Source organism: Dendrobates tinctorius, unplaced genomic scaffold (genome assembly GCF_039654945.1).
Source record: "Dendrobates tinctorius isolate UK_male_01 unplaced genomic scaffold, ASM3965494v1 ptg000107l, whole genome shotgun sequence".
NCBI classification, from domain to species: domain Eukaryota; kingdom Metazoa; phylum Chordata; class Amphibia; order Anura; family Dendrobatidae; genus Dendrobates; species Dendrobates tinctorius.
This window is the reverse complement of record NW_027361775.1, coordinates 18,378,288-18,401,940: the sequence shown is the minus strand read 5'-3', so window position 1 is coordinate 18,401,940 and position 23,653 is coordinate 18,378,288.

Below are 23,653 nucleotides of genomic sequence, written 5' to 3'. Positions count from 1 at the left end.
TGTCTGAACTCAGTCCTACCTCTGTCAGTCTCCTTGTCTGTGACTCCTATCCCTGCTGTGTCTTTCCTTGTGTCCTCTCTGTCTGCTTGTGCTCCGCACTCTTGAGGCTCTGCTTGAGCTCTGACTCTTGAGGCTTTGCTAAGCAGCAGCCTAATGCCAGTCATAAGAAGGGCATACTGTATTGCTGCGGTTGTGAGGAACACCGGAACTGCCTCTGTCCAAAGGATCTAAGGCTCCAGAGCCTTGGGCCAGTAGGAGAGACTGCCCTTGGTGAGAGTACCTCCCCTCCACTAAAGTCTGTGACTGTTCCGGTGCCTTGTGGGAACTTGGGCCCTGCAGATGTATTGAAGCTGCAAGCCAGACAGAGTCTGTGTGTTGTTCCTGTTCCACAGCTCCAGAATCCAGTTAGTGTGTTTGGTGATGGCCGAGCCCTACTTATGAACAGTCCAGTGTTGAAGGGAAACTACAGCTCCTAATCAGAGCGTTATACAAGGAGAAGTTTATTTTCCACTCGCTGACCAGTTTGCCCATCGGTTGATCTGAGCCGGGTACTCTACTGCCCATTCCGGTCCAAAGACCCAGCGTGGTGCTGCATTTGGAGCTACCTTGTCACCAGAGGTATCTAGTTCCAATATTGCAAGGTCAGTCTACAGTGTTGTCACCTTCTCCACCTGATCTGCTGGTTATTAATTCATGGTATGCTGATGCCACTGAAGAGAAGGAAGCAGTGGCGCCTTCTCCACACACCTCCTGTGACTATACCTGTGACCAGTTCCCAGGAATATTCCTGTCACTTGAAAAAAATTTTCTAGACAACTGGCAGAAGATGGATCCTATGTGGGTACCCTCAGCTTCCATGTGGCCAGTTGGTGAAGATACCCAGGCGGAGGTGCTTCCCTCTGACCCAAAGGAGCAGCCCCAGTTGTCTCGGGATAATGGCCTGAACTTGGACCCAGTGAGGGTGTCTTCAGTTTTCAAGGGGCCAGCTGATGTAGAGGTCAAATCTGAAGCTTCCAAGTCCCTGCTTTCTGCCAATCAGGAGGAAGATGTACAGGTCCTTGTACCTTCTGTGTTGGGAGTTGACCTTGTGTCACGGGGAAGTTATGGGAAAACAGGGAACGAGGAACCTGGGCCCCTGAACTGCCCCTCAGGCTAAGGGGGTGCCCTGACTCTCCTTAACTTGGGGGTACACTTGATGGTAGTGAGGCCCAAGTCCCCGACCTGTCCCTATCTCCTGTTTAGCCCTGAGCTAAACCCCCAACCTCCTCCCCAGGAGGTGAGACAGGGAATAAAGTGAGCTGCACCAATAACAAGAAAGAAAAGATAAAACAGACACCACGGGGATAAAGCAACTAAAAACCAAAACTTAGCTTTATCTGCTGCCAAAGCTCCAAGCAGCAGAGTAAGGCACCCGATCAGCATCCCGCAGCATCACCACTGCTCCAGATAAGCTGAACACCCTCTGCACCAGGTAGGTCCAGTCTTCACCAAGGTTGGTTAGCGAATGACCAGTATTACCAACAGTGATCTGCAGCTCCAGGTGGCCTTATAAAGGGAAGAGGGAGTGGCACCCACCTGCATAGATAATTAATCACCATGCAGTAACACCAGCATCCACCGGGGGGAAAAACCCATCAGCAGACCAACTACAATTGTAGTAACACCAGTGGCCACCGGGGGCAAAACTGACATTAACCCCCGATGGCGTGAAAGAGAAAAAGTTTATATAAGAGAATCCAGAATCGGACAGATCCAAAAATGGATTGTGACAACTCGCCGGGCACAAAGAGACTTAGCGGTCTGAGATCTCTGATGTCACACCCACCTCATTCAACCTAAGAGATGTCATGATGGCTCAGACTGTGTGTGCTCCTATCCTTCTTCTACAAGTCATTCTGGCGGGCTTGAAGAAGAGGGGGCGTAAAGGGGGGGTAGTGTAACAACCCTGTTGGCATCACTTCATGGCCTCCCATCCCCCACACACCAACTTATTCACTGCTCCAGGCCATGCTGTTACTTCTGTCTGCTGCGAGCTCCATGCTGTGTACCTCTTGCTTCCTGCCTGCTCTCTGCATGCTTACTGGCTGTGTGCATAGGGGGGCGGCGCCAGAGCTCTCTGGTTCTTATGTAATCAGGGTGTACTTGTCTAACGTGTCCCTGACCAATTTCCAAGAGCTCTCTAGTATTTAGGGCAGCTTCACCCAGTGGAACTTGCCTGTGCAAATGTCTAAACTCAGTTAGTGTCTTGCTGCTGAGTTGCCAGGTCTTGTTCTGTGTTTCGCCTTCTCTGGAGGCTACACTCCTAGCTTTGCCTTGGATCTGTCTGTCCGCCTTCCAGGAAGCAGAACATCCTGGTCTCTGTGCTATTGTTCCTGATCTTGTCCTGTACTTGTGTTACGAGGCTGGATACGAGGGCAAGAGTGGACCCACTGGACCGTGACACCGAACTCTCCCCGAGCGAGCGCACCAGGCGGACCGACCCCTATACAGGGACCGTTTCGGAGCAGGCTCAGGAAGCTCAAATGTCACAGCGGCCAGGACCAGGGGTCGGCTCAAGAGGGTGAGCAGCGGAGGGGAGGTGGAGAACCCAATGAGAGATCCGGGGTAACCAGGGTCCAGGGAATGGAGGTTGTTGCTGGAGGGTGAAGGAGAGCAGCGGGAACCAGACGGCAGGCAGGGTACAGGGAGCTGCAAAAGGAAGACACAGGAGGGTTAGCAGGGAGACATAGGCGGGAGCAGACACGGGAGCCGGGAGAGCGAGCGAGAGCTGGGGACCAGCAGGAGCAAGCAGGGCCTGGACGCAGCGAGGAGAACTCGATAGTCAGGCGCCTCCTTAAGGGAGGGCGGCCTGAAATACCTGATGGTATCCCTCGATTGGCCAGGCGGTGGGTCTGGGTCAGGTCAGGCAAGCGGGCGTCCATACAGCAGGGACATGCGGTCTGGCACCACGGCGCGTGCGCAGAGGCACAGTGCGCGCGGCCGAGGGCAGAGGAGGAGCGCACCGGGAAGCCGCCCGCCGGAACTGAGGACGACTGGAGGTGCGCGCTGGGACCGAGAGGCAGGAGGAACCCGGACCGGAGGCAGAAGCAGCGGCGGTGAGTATGGGGACGGCAGGGACAGCGGGACCCGTTGCGGCGGTGCTAACAGTACCCCCTCCCTTACACCCCCTTCTACTGTGTCTGGAAAGGAACCTCTTAAGAATACGTGGAGCATTGATGTTCTTGGATGGTTCCCAAGACCTCTCCTCGGGACCGAAACTCTCCCAGTCGATGAGAAAAAATGTTTTACCCCTTACCCTTCTCGAGGCCAAAATATCTCTCACCTCAAAAACATCATCAGAGCTGACTGGTGGAGGAGAAGAGTTCGGAGCCGGGTGGAAACGATTCAGGACAACTGGCTTAAGGAGAGAGACATGGAAGGTGTTGGGAACTCAGAGCGAGGCGGGCAACTCCAAGCGGTAGGACACGTTGTTGATGCGTCTGAGAATCTTGAAAGGCCCAATGTAGCGGGGTCCAAGCTTGTAAGACAAGAGCTTTAGCCTAATATACTTGGCCGAAAGCCAAACTTGTTGTCCCGGGAGGTAAGTCGGAGAGTCCAAGCGTCTCTTGTCGGCATGTCTCTTCATGCGTTCCCCGGACTTCTTGAGAGCTTCTTTAGCCTCGGACCAGACCTTGGAGAATTCTATGGCCAGGGAATCCGCTGCAGGCACACCGGAGGCAGTGGATATTGGCAGTGGAATACCGGGATGCATCCCAAACACCACAAAAAATGGAGACCTGGCTGAGGACTCGCTGGAATGATTATTGTAGGAGAAATCTGCCCAGGGGAGGAGATGGACCCAGTTATCCTGGTGGGCATTCGAGAACAGGCGTAAATATGATGCTAGCACCTGATTGACACGTTCCACTTGTTGGACTGAGGGTGGTAGGCGGAAGAAAAGTCCAATCTGACCTCCAGAAGTTTGCATAAGGCTCTCCAAAATCGAGAGGTGAATTGTACACCACGATCCGAGACAATATGCTGCAGGAAGCCGTGAAGGCGGAAGACATGCTGGATAAAAATCTTCGCCAACTCTGGAGCAGAGGGCAGTGCTGGAAGAGGAACAAAATGGGCCATCTTAGAGAAGCGATCGACTACCACCAGGATAGTTGTACATCCGGATGAGTTAGGCAAATCGGTGACGAAATCCAATGCTATATGTTGCCACGGAACCGAGGGGATCGGCAGAGGAAGCAGAAGACTGGAGGGTGGCCGTCTAGGAACTTTGACCTTGGCACATGAGGAACAAGACGCTGTGAAGTCAGTTACATCTTGACGAAGTGAAGGCCACCAATAAAAACGAGCAATGAGGTCCAGTGTCTTCTTGACTCCGACATGCCCGGAAAGTTTAGAGGAATGTCCCCAATGCAGCACCTCTTTCCTGTCCGCCTCAGAAACGTAGGTCTTGCCTGGAGGAGGAGTGATTAGACTCACAGGGGCCACCGTGATGATCTTGGCCGGATCGATGATGTGAGTCGGTTCCTCCACCAAATCAGGAGACTGCAGAGAGTGGGACAATGCATCAGCCTTGACGTTTTTAGGTCCGGGACGAAAATGCAGCTCAAAATCGAACCGGCCAAAAAAGAGAGACCATTGGGCTTGTCGGGGATTCAGTCTGTGGGCTGACTGAAGGTATGCCAAATTCTTGTGATTGGTAAAGATGGTAAACGGGTGGACCGCTCCCTCAACAAGATAGCGCCACTCCTCCATTGCCAATTTTATGGCTAACAACTCGCGGTCCCCGATGGAGTAATTACACTTGGCAGGGGAGAAGGCCTTCGAGAAGAACCAACAGGAAACCAGTCGTCCAGAGGAAGATCTCTGAGAGAGAACTGCACCCGCTCCTGTGGATGAGGCATCTACCTCCAAATGAATGGCTTGTTGGCCTCGGGTCGGTGGAGCACAGGGGCTGTTGCAAAGGCTTGTTTTAACCTGGAAAAAGCCTCTTCAGCCTCGGAAGGCCAGGACGAGGAGTTGGTGCCCTTGCGAGTAAGACTGGAAATGGGTTTGATGAGAGATGAAAAGTGTGGCACAAACTGACGATAATAATTGGCGAAGCCGAGAAACCGTTGAATCGCCTTGACCCCTACCGGACGAGGCCATTGAAGAATTGCCGACAATTTTTCAGGATCCATCTCCAGCCCAGAATCCGAAACAATGTAGCCTAAGAAGGGCAACGATGACTGCTCAAAGAGGCACTTCTCAAGCTTCGTGCAGAGGTGATTCTCCCGCAGGCGCTGCAGTACCTGACGAACACTCCTCATGTGGGATGCCAGATCCGGGGAAAAAATAAGGATGTCATCTAGATACACGACCACGCAGGAGTACAGCAGATCTCTGAAGATGTCATTAATGAACTCCTGAAACACCGCGGGAGCATTGCAGAGACCAAAGGGCATAACAAGATATTCATAATGCCCGTCCCGAGTGTTAAAGGCCGTTTTCCATTCGTCGCCGGAGCGGATGCGGACGAGGTTGTAGGCTCCGCGTAGATCCAACTTCGAGAAGATGCGGGCTCCACGTAAGCGGTCGAAGAGTTCAGGAATGAGAGGCAAGGGGTATTTATTCTTTATCGTGATGTTGTTTAATTCTCGGAAATCGATGCACGGACGGAGCGAACCGTCCTTCTTTTTCACAAAGAAGAACCCGGCACCGGCAGGAGAAGAAGACTTCCGTATGAACCCTCTGGCAAGGTAATCACGAATGTACTCGGACATGGCAGTAGTCTCAGCTGGAGACAGAGGATAAATTCGACCCCTGGGCGGAGTGGTCCCGGGTCGTAGATCAATAGGACAATCATACGGGCGATGCGGGGGAAGTGTCTCTGCCTCTTTCTTATCGAAGACGTCCGAAAACAACCAGTATGCGGCAGGCAAGCCTGCAGGACCCGAGGGAACTGGACGAGGAGTGACAGGAAGAACGGAAGCTAGGCACCTCTCTTGGCAAGGATGCCCCCAGCGGAGAACTTCACCGGAACACCAATCCAATACGGGTTCATGTGTCCTAAGCCAAGGAAGGCCAAGTAGCAGAGCGTGGGACAGGTTGGGTAGGACATAGAACGAGATCAGCTCCTGGTGCAATGCCCCGACGTGCAGACGCACCTCTTCTGTAACCAGGGACAGAGACACTTGTAAAGGTCTCCCATCAACCGAGGTGATAACCCGTGGAGTCCTCAGAGTAATAACGGGACTCTGGTACTTCTTTACCTCCTTCAACCGGATGAAGTTCCTCGCCGCGCCCGAGTCCACATAGGCCACCTCCGAACCACGTCTCTGACCAAAAACCAGCTGCACAGAAAGAGTAAGAGGATGAGAGGAGTGAGACACACCTAGGACAGCCTCTCTTACCTGGCCTAGGTGGAGGAGTTTCCCGGCCTCTCAGGACAAGAACGCAGGAAGTGAGACGCACTGCCACAATACAGACACAAGCCATCCGTCAATCTTTCCCTCCGGCGCTGTTCTGCTAACTTGACCCGATCTACTTGCATCGGCTCTGGCGCCGGACTGGAGGACGACCCAAGGGAATGTGGACTGGATGGCCTGTGGAGAGAAGCAGAAGGTCTAAGCGGTCTCCTCTCCCTAGCGGCCTCGCGGGCGCGTTCCTGGAACCGGAGGTCAATCCGTGTAGCCAAGGAAATGAGATCCTCTAAGGTAGCCGGGGTATCTCGTCCCGCGAGTTCGTCCTTAATCTTGCCCGAGAGACCACGCCAGAAGGCCCTGACCAAAGCCTCATTATTCCACCCCAACTCAGAGGCCAAGGTGCGGAACCGGATGGCGTATTGTCCGACCGTAAGAGAACCCTGAGTGAGGCAAAAAAAGGACTCGGTTGCAGAAGCCAACCGGCCGGGCTCATCAAAAACTTTACGAAAAGTGTCCGTGAAGGTCTGGAGACTAGAGACTATGGGATCGTCCCGCTCCCACAAAGGATTCACCCAGGAGAGGGCCTCTCCCTCCAAATGGGACACAATGAAGGCCACCTTAGCCCGGTCAGTGGGATACTGCTGAGGCAGGAGTTCAAAGTGCAACCTGCACTGATTCAAAAAATCCCTGCACAGCTTTGGGTCGCCGCCATACCGCGGCGGTTTTCCAAGCCTAGGGGACGGGACAGGTACAGGATCTGGACTGCGAGACGGATCTCATGCGGCTGCAGACTGAAGGGAGAGCAGCTGATCGTCGACCGAAGCCATATAGGACAGAATATGGGCCTGGCTATCTCACTGTTGACCCAGCTCCTGCTGGAGACTGGCCAACTGGGAAGCGTTGCTTGGATCTGCGGCCTGCAAGGCCGAGAGGCGGGAGTCCATAGTCTTCATAAAAGACATTATACGGGTCTGGTTCTCCCGTAGGAACACTAGCTCCTTTTGGGCGGCGGCCCCGGCAGGGTCCATGGCCTGACTATTCTGTTACGATGCTGGATACGAGGGCAAGAGTGGACCCACTGGACCGTGACGCCGAACTCTCCCCAAGCAAGCGCACCAGGTGGACCGACCGCTATACAGGGACCGTTTGAGAGCAGGCTCAGGAAGCTCAAACGTCACGGCGGCCAGGACCAGGGGTCGGCTCAAGAGGGTGAGCAGCGGAGGGGAGGTGGAGAACCCAATGAGAGATCCGGTGTAACCAGGGTCCAGGGAATGGAGGTTGTTGCTGGAGGGTGAAGGAGAGCAGCGGGAACCAGACGGCAGCAGGGTACAGGGAGCTGCAAAAGGAAGACACAGGAGGGTTAGTAGGGAGACATAGGCGGGAGCAGACACGGGAGCCGGGAGAGCGAGCGAGAGCTGGGGACCAGCAGGAGCAAGCAGGGCCTGGACGCAGCGAGGAGAACTCGATAGTCAGGCGCCTCCCCTAAGGGAGGGCGGCCTGAAATACCTGATGGTATCCCCCGATTGGCCAGGCGGTGGGTCTGGGTCAGGTCAGGCAAGCGGGCGTCCATACAGCAGGGACGCGCGGTCTGGCACCCCGGCGCGTGCGCAGAGGCACAGTGCGCGCGGTCGAGGGCAGAGGAGGAGCGCGCCGGGAAGCCGCCCGCCGGAACGGAGGACGACTGGAGGTGCGCGCTGGGACCGAGAGGCAGGAGGAACCCGGACCGGAGGCAGAAGCAGCAGCGGTGAGTATGGGGACGGCAGGGACAGCGGGACCCGTTGCGGCGGTGCTAACAACTTGTCTTTGCCGCCCTCCAGGAGGCAGAATATCCTGGTCCCAGTGTCTTTTTTCCTGTACCTTGTCTGAACTCAGTCCTACCTCTGTCTGTCAGTCTACTTGTCTGCGGCTCCTTTCCCTGCTGTGTCTTTCCTTGTGTTCTCTGTCTGCTTTTGCTCTGCATTTTTGCGGCTCTGCTTGTGCTCTGCACTCTTGCGGCTCTGCTTGTGCCCAGCACTCTTGTGGCTCTGCCTGTGCCCCGCACTCTTATGGCTCTGTACTCTTGCAGCTCTGCCTGTGCTCCGTAATCTTGCGGCTCTGCCTGTGCTCCGTACTCTTGCGGTTCTGCTTTGTTCTGGTTCTGCTGCTGCAGAACCTCTTGCTGCTCTGCAGCTCTTCTCCGCAGCCTTGTGGTTCTCCTCCTGTGTAAACAGGTCCAAACCTGTTCCTTCTTACTCCATTTCTTCCTGCCAGTTCCAGTACCTGTACCTGCTGTGTGAACAGGTGTCTACCAGTTAAACCATACACCATTCCTTCCTGTCAGTACCAGTACCTGCACCCGCTGTGTGAATAGGACCCTACCTGTTCCTCAATACACCATTCCTTCCTGTCAGTACTAGTACTTGCACCAGCTGTGTGAACAGGACCCTACCTATTCCATACACCATACTTCCTGCCCGTATCCCTGTGCCTCTCCAGTTGGTCCTGGTGTCTCAGCCGTGCCCGCCTGCCAGTGTCTCAGCTATGCCCACCAGCCAGTGTCTCAGCCGTGTCCGCCTGCCAGTGTCTCAGCCGTGCCCGCCTGCCTGTTTCAGCTGTGCCCGCCGTGCTCACCTGCCTGTCTGCTACTTGTGCTTATCGTCCGTACCGTCTCCCCAAGTGGGATGAGCAGCCACAGCCAGATACCACCCTGGAGTGGCACCTGGCGGCTGCCTGCCACACAAGCCTGGCCTCACCATCAGAGGCTCCAGTTAAAACCAAGGCAGATGTCTTAGTCATGCCCCTTCCAGGGTAGTCTGTTTTGTGGCGCAGTGGGGCCACAACCCACCCGGCTCACGCCTATCAGTCAGGGCGTAAGCGTGACAATTTTTTTTGTCACTGCCCATTGGTATAAAATTCTGTGGCACTATGTGATGTCAATATGATCACTGCACCCTTAGATGACTTCATTTAGAAGTTTAGTTTTTAAAATGGGGACACTTACAGGGGTTCTGAGGTTTTGGCAATTCAGGTGCTCTACCAATGTGACATGGCACATTTGCATTCAAAAAGTCAAATGGTGCTCCTTCCCCTCCAAACCCTTCCGTGCACTCAAACAGTTTTTCCTCACATATGAGGTATCAGCGTACTCAGGAGAAATTGCACAACAAATTTTGGGGTCCATTTTTTCCTGTTACCCTTGTGAAAATAAAAATTTTGGGGTCTAATGTAACATTTTTGTGAAAAAAAAGTTAAATGTTTATTTTTCCTTCCACATTGCTTCAGTTCCTGTGAAGTACCTGAAGGGTTAATAAACTTTTTGAATGTGGTTTTGAGCATATTGAGGGGTGAAGATATTAGAATGGTGTCACTTTTGGGTATTTTCTGTCATATAGACTCCTCAAAGTCACTATGTGATGTGGTCCCTAAAAAGAATGGTTTTGTGAATTTTGTTGTAAAAATGAGAAATTGCTAATCAACCCTTATAACTAACAAAAGAAAATTTGGTTTAAAAAATTGTGCTTATGTAAAGTAGATATGTGGGAAATGTTAATTATTAATTATTTCTAACTATTTTGTGTGACATTCCTGATTTAAGGGCATAAAAATGAAAAGTTTGAAAATTGCAGAATTTTCAACAAATTTCCAATTTTTTCACAAATAAATACAAGCTGTATCGAATAAATTTTAGGACTATCTTGAAGTACAATATGTCACGAAAAAACATTCTCATAATCAGTAAGATCCGATGAAGCATTCCACATCCCCTTGGCAGGGGAGGAAGCAAATGAAATTATACAAATATTACAACATGGGATTGAAACTGATTCTTTTTGTGAGATAAAGCATTTCCCTGCCTGTTTTTTAAAAAATATTTTACATCAAAGAAAGAATTATCTGCTATTCTGTGCCATAATGACTACATTCTCTTTTGTTTCCTCCCCTGCCCCGGAGATGTTATGATCAGACCATGTTTCAATGCTGTCAGACGCAGTCATTACACAGTACACAATGGGGCACATTTATAAGATTATTTCAGCACAGGAACATTTTTTAAACACATCCAATTGTGGAACTTATTATTATTCCAAGATCTATTGATTAATGATGGAGGAATCATCGTAACTGCACCGCATTGAAAGGAGGATGGATGGGGTCAAGTATCATGAGATTTTCACCAACAAACTCCTTCCTTCAGTAAGAGCATTGAATATGGGTCGTGATGGGGCTCTTCCAGTATGACAATGACTCGAAACACACAGCTAGGGCAACTAAGGAGTGGCTCCATAAGAAGCATTTCAAGGTCCTGGAGTGGCCTAGCCAGACTCCATACCTGAAACCAATAGAAAATCTTTGGAGGCAGCTGAAATTCAAAGTTGTCCAGCGACAGCTCCGAAACCTGAAAGATCTGGAGAAGATCTACATGGAGGAATGGGCAAAAATTCCTGCTGCAGTGTGTGCAAACTTGGTCAAGAACTTGAAGACACGTCTGACCTATGTAGTTTCTGTGCCAAATATTAAATTCTGTTTTTTATATTGTATCAAATACTTATTTCATGCAATAAAATGTAATTTAACTATGTAAAAATTATGTAATGTGATATTCTGGATTTATTTTTAGATTCTGTCTCTCACAGTTGAAATGTATCTGCGATAAAAATTACAGACCTCTTCCTTCTTTCTAGGTGGGAAGACTTGCAAAATCGACAGTGTATCAAATACTTATTTTCCCCACTGTGTATATAATTAGAAAAAAAATAAAAAATCTAATTTTTTAACATTAGCTCTGGCTTTTAAGAAAGCTAGACTGAAGTTTGATTCTCTTCGGTTTTACAATATTAACGGCAATGTGAGATTCAGAGCTTTGCAGGGGTAGATTTGGAGTCAGCAGTGTAGAAAATGGGGATCTGTGCTGCTGTCTTAATTTGTGCTGGATGCGGTTATGGAAAAAGAGAAGTAGGATGAATTCATGTGTATTGTCTAAAAGCAAGATGAGAAACAGCAATTGAGGTAAAATCTGTTACAGTATTCTCAGTGTTTTCATTCTATTGGCCCCGTCACACACAGCGAGATCGCTGATTTTGTGATGCAACAGCGATCTCGCCAGCGATCTCGCTGTGTGTGACACATCAGCGACTGCCCCCCCCGCTGGGTATCGCTGATCGTGCAAGAATGTCCTGGGCCATTTTTTGATCGTTGGTCTCCTGCTGGCCAGCATGCATCGCTGCGTGTGGCAGCGGGAGAGCAACGATCAGCGAGCTTCCAGCTCTGTAAGCAGACGCTTGGAGCTGGTATCCAAGGTAAATATCGGGTAACTAAGCGAGCGCGTCACTTAGTTACCCGCTGTGTACCTTGGATACGTGCATGCTCGCTGGGAGCTGGTATCCAAGGTACACAGCGGGTAACTAAGTGACACGCGCACTTAGTTACCCGATATTTACTTTGGATTCCAGCTCCTGGCGCGAGCATGCAGGTATCGAAGACACACAGCGGGTAACTATGTGACGTGCGCGCTTACTTACCCGATATTTACCTTGGATACCAGCGTCCTCACTGGTCCTGATCGCTGGTGAAATCTGCCTATTTGACAGCTCACCAGCGACTGGTGCATCGTTTAGTGTGACGGGACCCTATGACTGTTTCTTTACACAATGAAGTGAGATTCTCAGATTAACCTTTTACACACCACCATGTCCCCTTCTTGCAGATTAATCCTTTAGAAGCAGCTGAATCCTCATCCTTTTTGTGAACTGCATGATGCACAGAGAATTTTTTTTTACATGGCTGATAAATAGCAATATTTTGTATAAAGTAAAGGTGAGGTGAGAGAATTTTACTCCCATTTTGCATTTCAGAATTTATTGGTGAATTAAAGGGATTCCCCAGACATATGATATTCTTGAGTTCTCTTTGAGATAGGTCATTAACCCCTTCCTGACATCCGACGTACTATCCCGTCCACGGTACCCGGGCCCGTATGACCGTGGACGGGATAGTACGTCTACCGCGATCAGCGGCGCCCACGTGGTGAGCGCCGCTGATCGCGGCCGGGTGTCAGCTGATTATCACAGCTGACACCCGGCACAATGTGTCAGGGGCGGTCACGGACCGCCCCCGACACGTTAACCCCTTGCACACCGCGATCAAACACGATCGCGGTGTACCGGGGGTTAAAGGGAAGCATCGGCAGGGAGGGGGCTCCCTCCGTGCTTCCCTGAGCCCCCCACGGCAGCGCAATGTGCAGCGCTGCTGCGGGGGGCTCCTTTCCTCCAGGCCCCCGAATCCAAGATGGCGACGGGGGCCTTCGGGGGCCTGAGGAAGCTGGCTTCCTCAGTGCCTGCAAAGCGCAGGCATGAGGAAGCCTTCTGCAGTGCCTGTGTCAGATCGCTGATCTGTCACAGTGATCTGTGATGTGACAGATCAGCGATGTCCCACCTGGGACTATTTAATAAAGTAAAAAAAAAAAAAGTGTAAAAATAATAAAAAAAAAATCGCCAAATATATTAGAAAAAAAAAAAATATTCCCCCAATAAATCCATTTTTTGGAAATAATAAAAAAACAAAACAATAAAAGTACACATATTAGGTATCGCCGCGTCCGTAACGACCCGCCCTATAAAACTGTCCCATTAGTTAACCCCTTTAGTGAACCCCTTAAAAAATAAAAATAAAAAACGAAGCAAAAAATAATGATTTATTATCATACCGCCAAACAAAAAGTGTAATAACGCGCGATCAAAAAGACGCATATAAATATCCATGGAACCGCTGAAAACGTCATCTTGTCCCGCAAAAAACGAGCCGCCACACAGCATCATCAGCGAAAAAATAAAAAAGTTATAGCTCGCTGAATAAAGCGATGCAAAAATAATTATTTTTTATATAAAATAGTTTTCATTGCATAAAACCGACAAAAACATAAAAAAAGACCTAAATGAGGTATCGCTGTAACCGTACAGACGTGAAGAATAAAACCTCTTTATCAATTTTTCCGCACGCGGAACGGTGTAAACGCACCCCCCTCAAAAGAAATTCATGAAACGCTGGTTTTTGTTCATTCTGCCTCCCAAAAATCGGAATAAAAAGCGATCAAAAAATTCCACGTGCCCGAAAATGGTACCAATAAAAATGTCAACTCGTCCCGCAAAAAATAAGACCTCACATGACTCGGTGGGTCAAAATACGGAAAAATTATAGCTCTCAATATGTGGTGATGCAAAAACTATTTTTACAATAAAAAGCGTCTTTTAGCGTGCGACAGCTGCCAAACATAAAAACCGCCATAAATAGTAAATCAAACCCCCCGTTATCACCCCCTTAGTTAGGGAAAAATAATAAAATAAAAAAAATGTATTTATTTCCATTTTTCCATTAGGGTTAGGGTTAGGGCTAGGGGTGTGTTGGGGTAGGGTTAGGGCTAGGGTTAGGGTAGGGTTAGGGTTAGGGCTAGGGCTAGGGTTAGGGCTAGGGTTAGGGCTAGGGTTAGGGCTAGGGGCGTGTTGGGGTTCGGGTTGGAGTTAGAATTGGGGATTTCCACTGTTTGGGCACATCAGGGGCTCTCCAAATGCAACATGGCGTCTGATCTCAATTCCAGCCAATTCTGAGTTGAAAAAGTCAAATGGTGCTCCTTCCCTTCCAAGCTCTGCTATGCGCCCAAACAGTGTTTTACCCCCACATGTAGGGTATCAGCCTACTCAGGACAAATTGCAAAACAATTTTTGGGGTCCAATTTCTCCTGTTACCCTTAGGAAAATAAAAAATTGGGGGCAAAAATATCATTTTTGTGGAAAAAAATGATTTTTTAATTTTCACGTCCGAGTGTTATAAACTTCTGTGAAGCACTTGGGGGTTCAAAGTGCTCACCACACATCTAGATATGTTCCGTGGGGGGTCTAGTGTCCAAAATGGGGTCACTTGTGGGGAGTTTCAATAGTTTAGGTACATCAGGGGCTCTCCAAACGCACATGACACCCGCAGACCATTCCATCAAAGTCTGCATTCCAAAATGTCACTGCTTCCCTTCCGAGCCCCGACGTGTGTCCATACAGTAGTTTTCTCCCACATATGGGGTGTCAGCATACTCAGGACAAATTGGACAACTTTTGGGGGTCCAATTTCTCCTGTTACCCTTGGGAAAATGAAAAAATTGGGGACTAATTGATCATGTTTGTGGAAAAAAATACGATTTTTTTATTTTCATGCCCGGGCATTATAAACTTCTGTGAAGCCCTTGGGGGTTCAAAGCGCTCACCACACATCTAGATAAGTTCCTTAGGGGTTCTCGTTTCCAAAATGGGGTCACTTGTGGGGGTTTCCACTGTTTAGGTACATTAGGGGCTCTCCAAAGGCAACATGACACCCACAGACCATTCCATCAAAGTCTGCATTCCAAAACGTCACTACTTCCCTTCCGAGCCCTGACGTGTGTCCATACAGTAGTTTTATCCCACATATGGGGTGTCAGCGTACTCAGGACAAATTGGACAACAACTTTTGGGGTTCAATTTCTCCTGTTACCCTTGGGAAAATAAAAAAATTGGGGACTAATTGATCATGTTTGTGGAAAAAATACGATTTTTTTATTTTCATGCCCTGGCATTATAAACTTCTGTGAAGCCCTTGGGGGTTCAAAGTGCTCACCACACATCTAGATAAGTTCCTTGGGGGGTCTAATTTACAAAATGGTGTCATTTGTGGGGGGTTTCCACTGTTTAGGTACATTAGGGGCTCTCCAAAGGCAAGATGACACCCGCAGACCATTCCATCAAAGTCTGCATTCCAAAACGTCACTACTTCCCTTCCGAGCCCCGACGTGTGCCCATACAGTAGTTTTCTCCCACATATGGGGTATCAGCATACTCAAGACAAATTGGACAACAACTTTTGGGGTCCAATTTCTCCTGGTTCCCTTGGGAAAATAAAAAAATGGTGACTAAAAGATCATGTTTGTGGAAAAAATACGAATTTTTTATTTTCACGCCCGGGCGTTATAAACTTCTGTGAAGCACTGGGGGGGTCAAAGTGCTCACCACACATCTAGATAAGTTCCTTAGGGGGTCTAGTTTCCAAAATGGTGTCATTTGTGGGGGGTTTCCACTGTTTTGGTACATCAGGGGTTTTCCAAACGCGACATGGTGTCCGATCTCAATTCCAGCCAAAAACGTCAAATGGCGCTGCTTCCCTTCCGAGCTCTGCCATGCGCCCAAATAGTGGTTTACCCCCACATGTGGGGTATCAGCGTACTCAGGACAAATTGCACAATAACTTTTAGGGTCCTGTTACCCTTGTGAAAATAAAAATTGGGGTGAAAAGATCAGTTTTGTGGAAAAAATATGATTTTTTAATTGTACCGCTGTACGTTATAAACTTCTGTAAAGCCCTTGTGGGTTCAAAGTTCTCACCACATATCTAGATAAGTTCCTTGGGGGGTCTAGTTTCCAAAATGGGGTCACTTGTAGGGGGTTTCCACTGTTTAGGTACATCAGGGACTCTCCAAACGTGACATGGCGTCCAATCTGAATTCCAGCCAATTTTGCATTGAAAAAGTCAAACGGCGCTCCTTCCATTCTGAGCTCTGCCATGCGCCGAAACAGTCATTCCCCCCCACATATCAGGTATCTGCGTACTCAGGACAAATTTCACAATAACTTTTGCAGTTCAATTTCTCCTGTTACCCTTGGTAAAATAAAAATTATTGAACCTGAAGTATTTTTTTTATGAAAAAAAGTTAGATGTTAATTTTTTTTTAAATATTCAAAAAAATTCCTGTGACGCACCTAAAGGGTTAATAAACTTCTTGAATGTGGTTTTGAGCACCTTAAGGGGTGCAGTTTTTAGAATGGTGTCACTTTTGGGTATTTTCTATCATATAGACCCCTCAAAGTGGCTTCAAATGTGATGTGGTCCTAAAAATAAAATGGTGTTGTAAAAATGAGAAATCGCTGGTCAACTTTTAACCCTTATAACTTCCTAACAAAAAAAAATTTTGGTTCCAAAATTGTGCTGATGTAAAGTAAACATGTGGGAAATGTTAGTTATCAAGTTTTTTGTGTGCCGTATCTCTGTGATTTAAGGGCAAAAAAATTCAAAGTTGGAAAATTGTGAAATTTTCAAAATTTTCGCCAAATTTCCGTTTTTCTCACAAATAAACGCAAGTTATTTGAATGAAATTTTACCACTAACATGAAGTACAATATGTCACGAGAAAACAATGTCAGAATCACCGGGATCCATGGAAGCGTTCCAGAGTTATGACCTCATAAAGGTACAGTGGTCAGAATTGTAAAAATTGGCCCGGTCATGAACGTGCAAACCACCCTTGGGGGTGAAGGGGTTAATATTAGATTGTTGGGAGTCTGATATGCAACATCCATATGAACAGTTGTTAAATAGACCAAATCCTTCCATATTTGAGAACAATGCTCCACTTTCATCCTGTATACAATCATCTCTCCCACCCACAGTTGTCACCTTCCAGAGAAGAAAATGTCATCACTCATCAGATTTTGCAGTCATTCTGATAAAAGTAAAAGTAGAAAACACCTCTTTGTAACACTGTTGTAACCGATATATCCTCTTTAAAATGTTTATCTGCTGTTATAAATAATAAATTAGTTATAAATAATGAAAATAATAAAGCAGAACATTGCACTGCTAGTACAAATATTATTTTTATCATTAGCATTGTTTTTTACATTAAACTGTACAGATTAGAGCCCAGTCAAGGAAATTTTTTGATTTTTCTAGTATTCACAGGGTTTTCAAATATTCACTAATTTAGCTATTAAAGGGTTGGTCCGAAGTCCAAATTCATTTTCCTCCTTAATCGCTATCTAATGCCAAAATCTAAACTATTTTGTACTTATATACCGTACTTGAATTAAAAATGCCTTATCCATCCCTCTCTACACTAATGGCTTTTCTATTTTTTTTCCTACTTCCTTTTTGATGACACTTCATTTGAGGATCCCAGTCTCTACACGCCTGGTAGTCTCTAACAAAAAAGAAACAGAGGGCACTGCCCTATCTTATCCATGGGATCACACTAAGGTCTAAGCAATGTTAGCAAGACATATGAACATGAGCGAAAGAAACATGCCATACAAGTTGGAATCACCATAAGAATGTTTATTGAAACTGATACAAACCAAACAATTAAAAACACTTAAAAGGCAAAAATGGCACAAAATATAAGCTATGCGCTGTGTTGCCGGCTCATTGCTGTTGATCTGAGCTGGCGAAAGAGCACGCTGTCATTGTGCACATCACGCAGGGACTAGCCCAGCCCATGAAACAAAGTCCACTGCTGATGCTTCATTTCGGGGTGTGGGCTGGACCTCAACCTCTGCTCCCTGATTATGTTTCACTTGAGTATCCCAGCATGCACTGGAATTCTCAAATAAAGCATCATCAAAAAGGAAGTAGGGCAAAAAGAAAAGCAGATAGTGTAGTTAGGGAAGGATAGGGAGAAGGATAGGGAGATTTTTATTAACGTTTTAGGTTATAGCATTAAATATACAGGGATTTAGAATGAAAACTAATTTATATGTCGGATTACCCCTTTAAGGTCATTGCCCGTATACACTCAATTCTTCTTTGAAATCGTACATCCAATGTGTATCACACATCCTTTTTTATGACTTTTTCTTTGCATTGCTTTATAACTGAGGAACATGTATACAGTTAGTCTGCCTGAAGCTACACCATGCTATGCATATAAGAACTGTTAATCTACTTCCACTAATTATAGCATAACAAAAATGTCAGTGTTATTGAGGAACTGCATTCCTGCAGTGTTCTGAGGTCAAGGTCAATGTCATCCTGTATGCTTCATTAACCACTCATCCTGTCTCTTTATAAAGGCAGAGGGTCAAAATGACAGTGAGCTTTAATCCTCACTAAAATGAAATATGGGTGGAGGACATCACTAGAACCCAGTAAATATATATTAGAAGTGGCTGCCTAAAATGCATACAAGATTGAGAACTTACTTTAGATATAATGCAGAGCCTTTCTTCTTCCCGTAAACACCTTCATCCACGGAGATAAAGTCTGTGATGCAGCCTCAGACATATGCTGTGTAATGAGTGAAATACTGGCCACCTTTATCCGATCTCAGCCGAATGACATGTTTCTGGAGTGATGCTAATAAGGATAATAATTCATACTGGGAAACGCAGCAGTGCATGCATACAGACCATTTGGTAGAGCTGTGGCTCAGCTCATCCTGCAGCTGACAGACTGCAATCTCATCCTTTCTAGGCTTCTAGTGCTGAAGATCTGCAGAGGCCTGGACTGAGGTTAAATACACCTAATACCATTTCCCCTTTACCAACCTACAAAGGCAAAAAGCAGACACATTGAACGCAAAGATTAAAACATAAGGCTGAAATATGTGTCATTTAAGCAGCTGTTAGTTTTAGTGGGAAGGTTTTAGAATCAGAAAGTAAAAATAATTGCAATATACCGTATTAAAAGGGTATATTTCTAATCAGAAGAAATATTGCACCTAAAATGAGCAGGAGAAATTGTAAGGTAGGATGTGCAATGTTTTATCAGTCACTTGTTATATTCCGTTTTCATAGATTAGCTATACAATTTTAACCTCCTTTATCCCACAGGCTTATTGCCAGTGTCTCCTGTTTGTGGGCCACAAATAAATTCAACTTGCCTCCTTACATTCTTCCCTTTTCCATCTTTCTGATCCTGAGTTAGGCTTCTTTCACACGTCCGTGTCTCCGATACGTGTGGTGACAGTTTTCACACGTACCGGAGACACGTACTCACGTATATACCCAAAAAAAAAGAAATTGAACGGCACTTCCCATATATAATAACTCCTACAAAGAATGGAAGTATACCCCAAGTTCAAATACATCTCAATCCATCTTTATTCAGAACATCAATAATAAAATAAAACAATGAAGATACATATGCATATTGAGGACTACACACCACAGGTAGCTTATAGCGCAACAATGGGATCCTAAAAAAATATCATATAGCATTTAAGTGTCCTCCTCTAGTAATGACAATACATATGACTAATCAATAGTCTATAAAAAATTCCTCAAAGAAATCCCACAAACATGAAATTAGTTAAGGTATTACAAAGGATATAATTTATTTCAAAATGTATCAAAAAAAGTACCAGCAGCACTTTCTTAAAGAAAAAATCTTAATAATTTAACTCAATAAAGTGCAATAGGGCAAAGCAAAACTATTTAACATATACTTAGTGTCAATGCCATAAAGTGAAAGCTGCCTATAAAGTACATTGATGCAATACATCTATAATCCAATGGACTTTAAGTCAATCATAGTGACAATACGCCTGCAAAGTGCAAATAGTGCATAGCAGCCTTAGTAAACATATGGAGATTCAATCCACTGGACACATCATGATTTAAAAAAAATAACACCTTGTAAATAATACCTGACCTGGCAGTAGTCCTGGTGCCCCGACGCGCGTTGCGCGTTTAGCTTCTTCTATGGGAGAAATTAGTAGGTGCGTACTTCAGAACAGCAGGATCTGAAGCACGTGACTGCTGGGGGCATGGCCTAAACTCCAGAGAGCTAAGAGCTGCAAGAGAACTCCTAGCAGGGTAACTGCGAGACAAGGTTACCAAGGGGCATAGACAGGGAGGATAGGCAGGACGTAGCCAGTGAGTCATACACAGAGATAGCTGCAAAGTACAAGAGGGGCGAGCAGAGAGTAGTCAGATCACAGGCAACGAGTCATACACAGAGAGGGTAGCGAAGTACAGAATCAACAGGCAACTCACAATGGGGAACAGAACCGGGTCAGAACCATATAAACAAGCTATAACAACGAACAGGCACAGGCACACAGAGGTCACCACACTCGGCCAAAGGCAAAAGTATAACTGACAGGGATTGGAGCTTCTCAGGGGTTTAAGAAGCTCTCCCAGAACCAAAAAGAGGCCACAATCATTAACCCCAGGTGTGCAGGTCAAAAACTGCACTGAGCTCCAGACATTAACCCCTGATGTGCAGCTCAAAAACCTGCACTGGGATCATAACAGTACCCCCCTCTCAACGGGGGGCCTCTGGACTGCTATATTGATCCTTCTTTCACTCTTGCTCCTGATGATACTGGTGTGTTTCCTGCTAGAATATATTCTAGCAGTAAACACAACAGTGTCCTCAGGATCAACAGTGACTGCATTGTGTATTGTACTGCTGAATTGATCCTGTTTTCACTCTTGCTCCTGATGATACTGGTGTGTTTCCTGCTAGAATATATTCTAGCAGTAAACACAACAGTGTCCTCGGGATCAACAGTGACTGCATTGTGTATTGTACTGCTGTATTGATTCTGCTTTCACTCTTGCTCCTGATGATAACCACAATTGGCACCAGATGTCAGAGCGGCAGTACAAGCAAACAAAGGCCACAATCGGCCTTTTTTGCCTCAGACAAGAGTATTAGTGGGAAGGTGTCTGAGAGCATTATAATATATATGTCACACTCATCTCAGTCACAGCACCATAATGTTACCTCTAACAGCGACACTGACAGTTTGAGATGGTGTTCTGCACAGAACAGTCTGCATGTTTACACATGACTAATAAGGATATATTTTGGACCTTTTTTAATTTTATAAAACATGAAATATCTGTCAGTGCACTGTGTTATTAAATAGGTTTTTGGTTTTTACTGGGTTACCATCTATTTCTATGGTGAGGTCACTTTGACATTACTAAGGCTGTGTTGATAAAAAGGTTTTTGGAAAAATTTACCAAGTCTGGCAAATTTAAATTTCAAAAGATTCTAATTATAATAATATAATACAATGCATGTTATTATCATTATTATATAAAACGCTGTCATGTGGAAAACACAAAATACATAACTTCTTACTATGATAAATTTAATTTCTGCCTTAGGTTCCTTTCACATTGCGTTGCTACCGACATTCAGTGGTCCCATCGGGGCTTGTGTCCGAACCCCCCTCAAAACGGGATTTGGGCATATGCGCCAATGGGGCCATGGACTATAATGGTGCCAACAGTCAATGTGTGCTCTGACGTGCATCATTTTCCTGGTTTATATGCCTACTGGAGGCAGATACTTAGAACGTGGGCAAAAAGGCAATGTGAAATCACCCTTATTGGGTCAGAAACTTTCATAGTCATATTTAGACACTTACTTGCTGATTAAGTGTAATTCTTACAACATCACTGACACTCTCCGGTTTGGAAACCATAATTTGTTTATAGTCTGCAAAAAGTTTACATTTTTTGTAGTCGCTGACAGGGGCACGAGATCCATCAAGACATAACAACTCAAAATCTGTAGATTTTAAATCCTTTGCCCAAGGTGCTGGATTTTTTCCTGAAGGAAAAATAGCACAAATTGTATACATTATCCAGTAATAATCAGTGAGAATCACATGCATTAGTAATACTTTGTCAAATGTACCGCACATCCATTGAGCACTGCACTGATGTAAAGGCCCTTTTACATTTAGCGATGCACCAGCGATCCGACCAGCGATCCGACCCGGTCAGGATCGCTGGTGCATCGCTAAATGATCGCTAGTGAGCTTTCACACCTGAAGATCTCACAGCGATGCAGCAGCGACGCAGCGCACGATACTCACCTTTCACACACAGCGATCCTGACGTCCTCCCGCCCGCGTCCAGCGTCGCTCATCGTCACAGCAGGAAGTCTCAGCAGGAAGCGCCCGACGAGAAATGGAGCCGGACATTCTCGCGCGATCAGCGATGGACAGCGGGGGAGCCGGTCGTTGGTAAGTATCACACATAGCAATATCGCTAGCAATATCGCTATAACGTCACAAAACCAGTGACGTTTTAGCGATATTGCTAGCGATATTGCTTAGTGTAAAACCCCCTTAAGTGTGCCTTCTCTAACATTCTTTTCCAATGTGAATTACCCTATGCACTTTAGCTATTAATGTGTTACTTCAGGGGACCAGTATGAAAAAATTGAGGTTCCTTTGCTGTTTTTATTTTCATGAAAACTATTGTATGATGGATGTCGCATTTTGTGTGTACAGTGACATGTAAAAGTTTGGGCATCTCTAGCCAAAATTACTGTTATTGTGAAGAGTTAAGCAAGTTTAAGATTATATGATCTCTAAAAGGTCTATAGTTAAAGATGACACATTTCCTTTGTATGTTAGGCAAAAAGAATTGTCATTTTGGTGTTGCTGCTTTACTTGCTGCTAGTGGCTGCTACATTCTTAGCCATGGTAAGGATTTTTTTAACAGTCCAGCATCTATTGCCATTGTCACATTTGCTTTTACCATACATTTTGTGCAATACTGTAACTAACTTGACAAAACTTACAACCTCAAATAATCAACCCTTCCAAAAAAGATGAATCAACAAATTCTAGATACCGTAGGTATTTACAGAAAGTAAACTTTTGCAGCAGGTCACAGTATAGGTATGGCATGTACTGTATGGTTGTCAAATTGAACTACTAAAATTGGTGTGCAAAAACAGACAATCACAGTTAAATGCCTGCATTTTTTTCAACTGAACTCAACCCCCTTCCTAAAAATGACAAATAAGATATGCTAGGTAAGGTACACTACTACCAACAACACCTGAGCAAGGCTTATTTTTAAGGATCACATGTACTTGTTGGTGGCCCCCTTTTGGGGTATATAGCAGACAAACCTTCATTTTTATTAAATCTTTATTGGGAAAAATAAAAAAACAGCAATTCTATTGTTTTTTAAATTTGACTCTATTCAAAGCTAGACACATAAAGCACTATCTTTATTATATGGATCAGTACAACTTTAATCTAAGACTTATAATTTTTTTCTTAGTGGAGCTGCATAATTGCTTATTTTTGGCGTGCTAAATGAAAATTTCTCTGGTATAATTTCCTTGTACATACCGACTGTTTGACAAAATCACTTGTATGGTTCAATACCTGTTGAAATCTGTCCCATGGAGTCATATTCAGGCCGGTTTCACATTTGCGTTCAGGGCGCAGCGACAGCCTGTGCACGGCCGCCGCTAAGCCCCGCCCCCTGCCGTGCCTCTGCCGGTAGCTCCGCCTATCGGCGCACGACGCTACATGCGTCCTGCGCCCCCTATCTTTATCACTGGGGACGCAGGTCGTGCGCAGTATGCGTTTGGCGGCGTATGCGTCCTTTTGACGGTGCACCGATCAGTGCCAAACGCAACCTATTGCAATTTGGTTGCTCTCGGCGCACCGTCAAAAGGACGCATGCGCCGCCAAACGCATACTGCGCACGGCCTGCGTCCCCAGT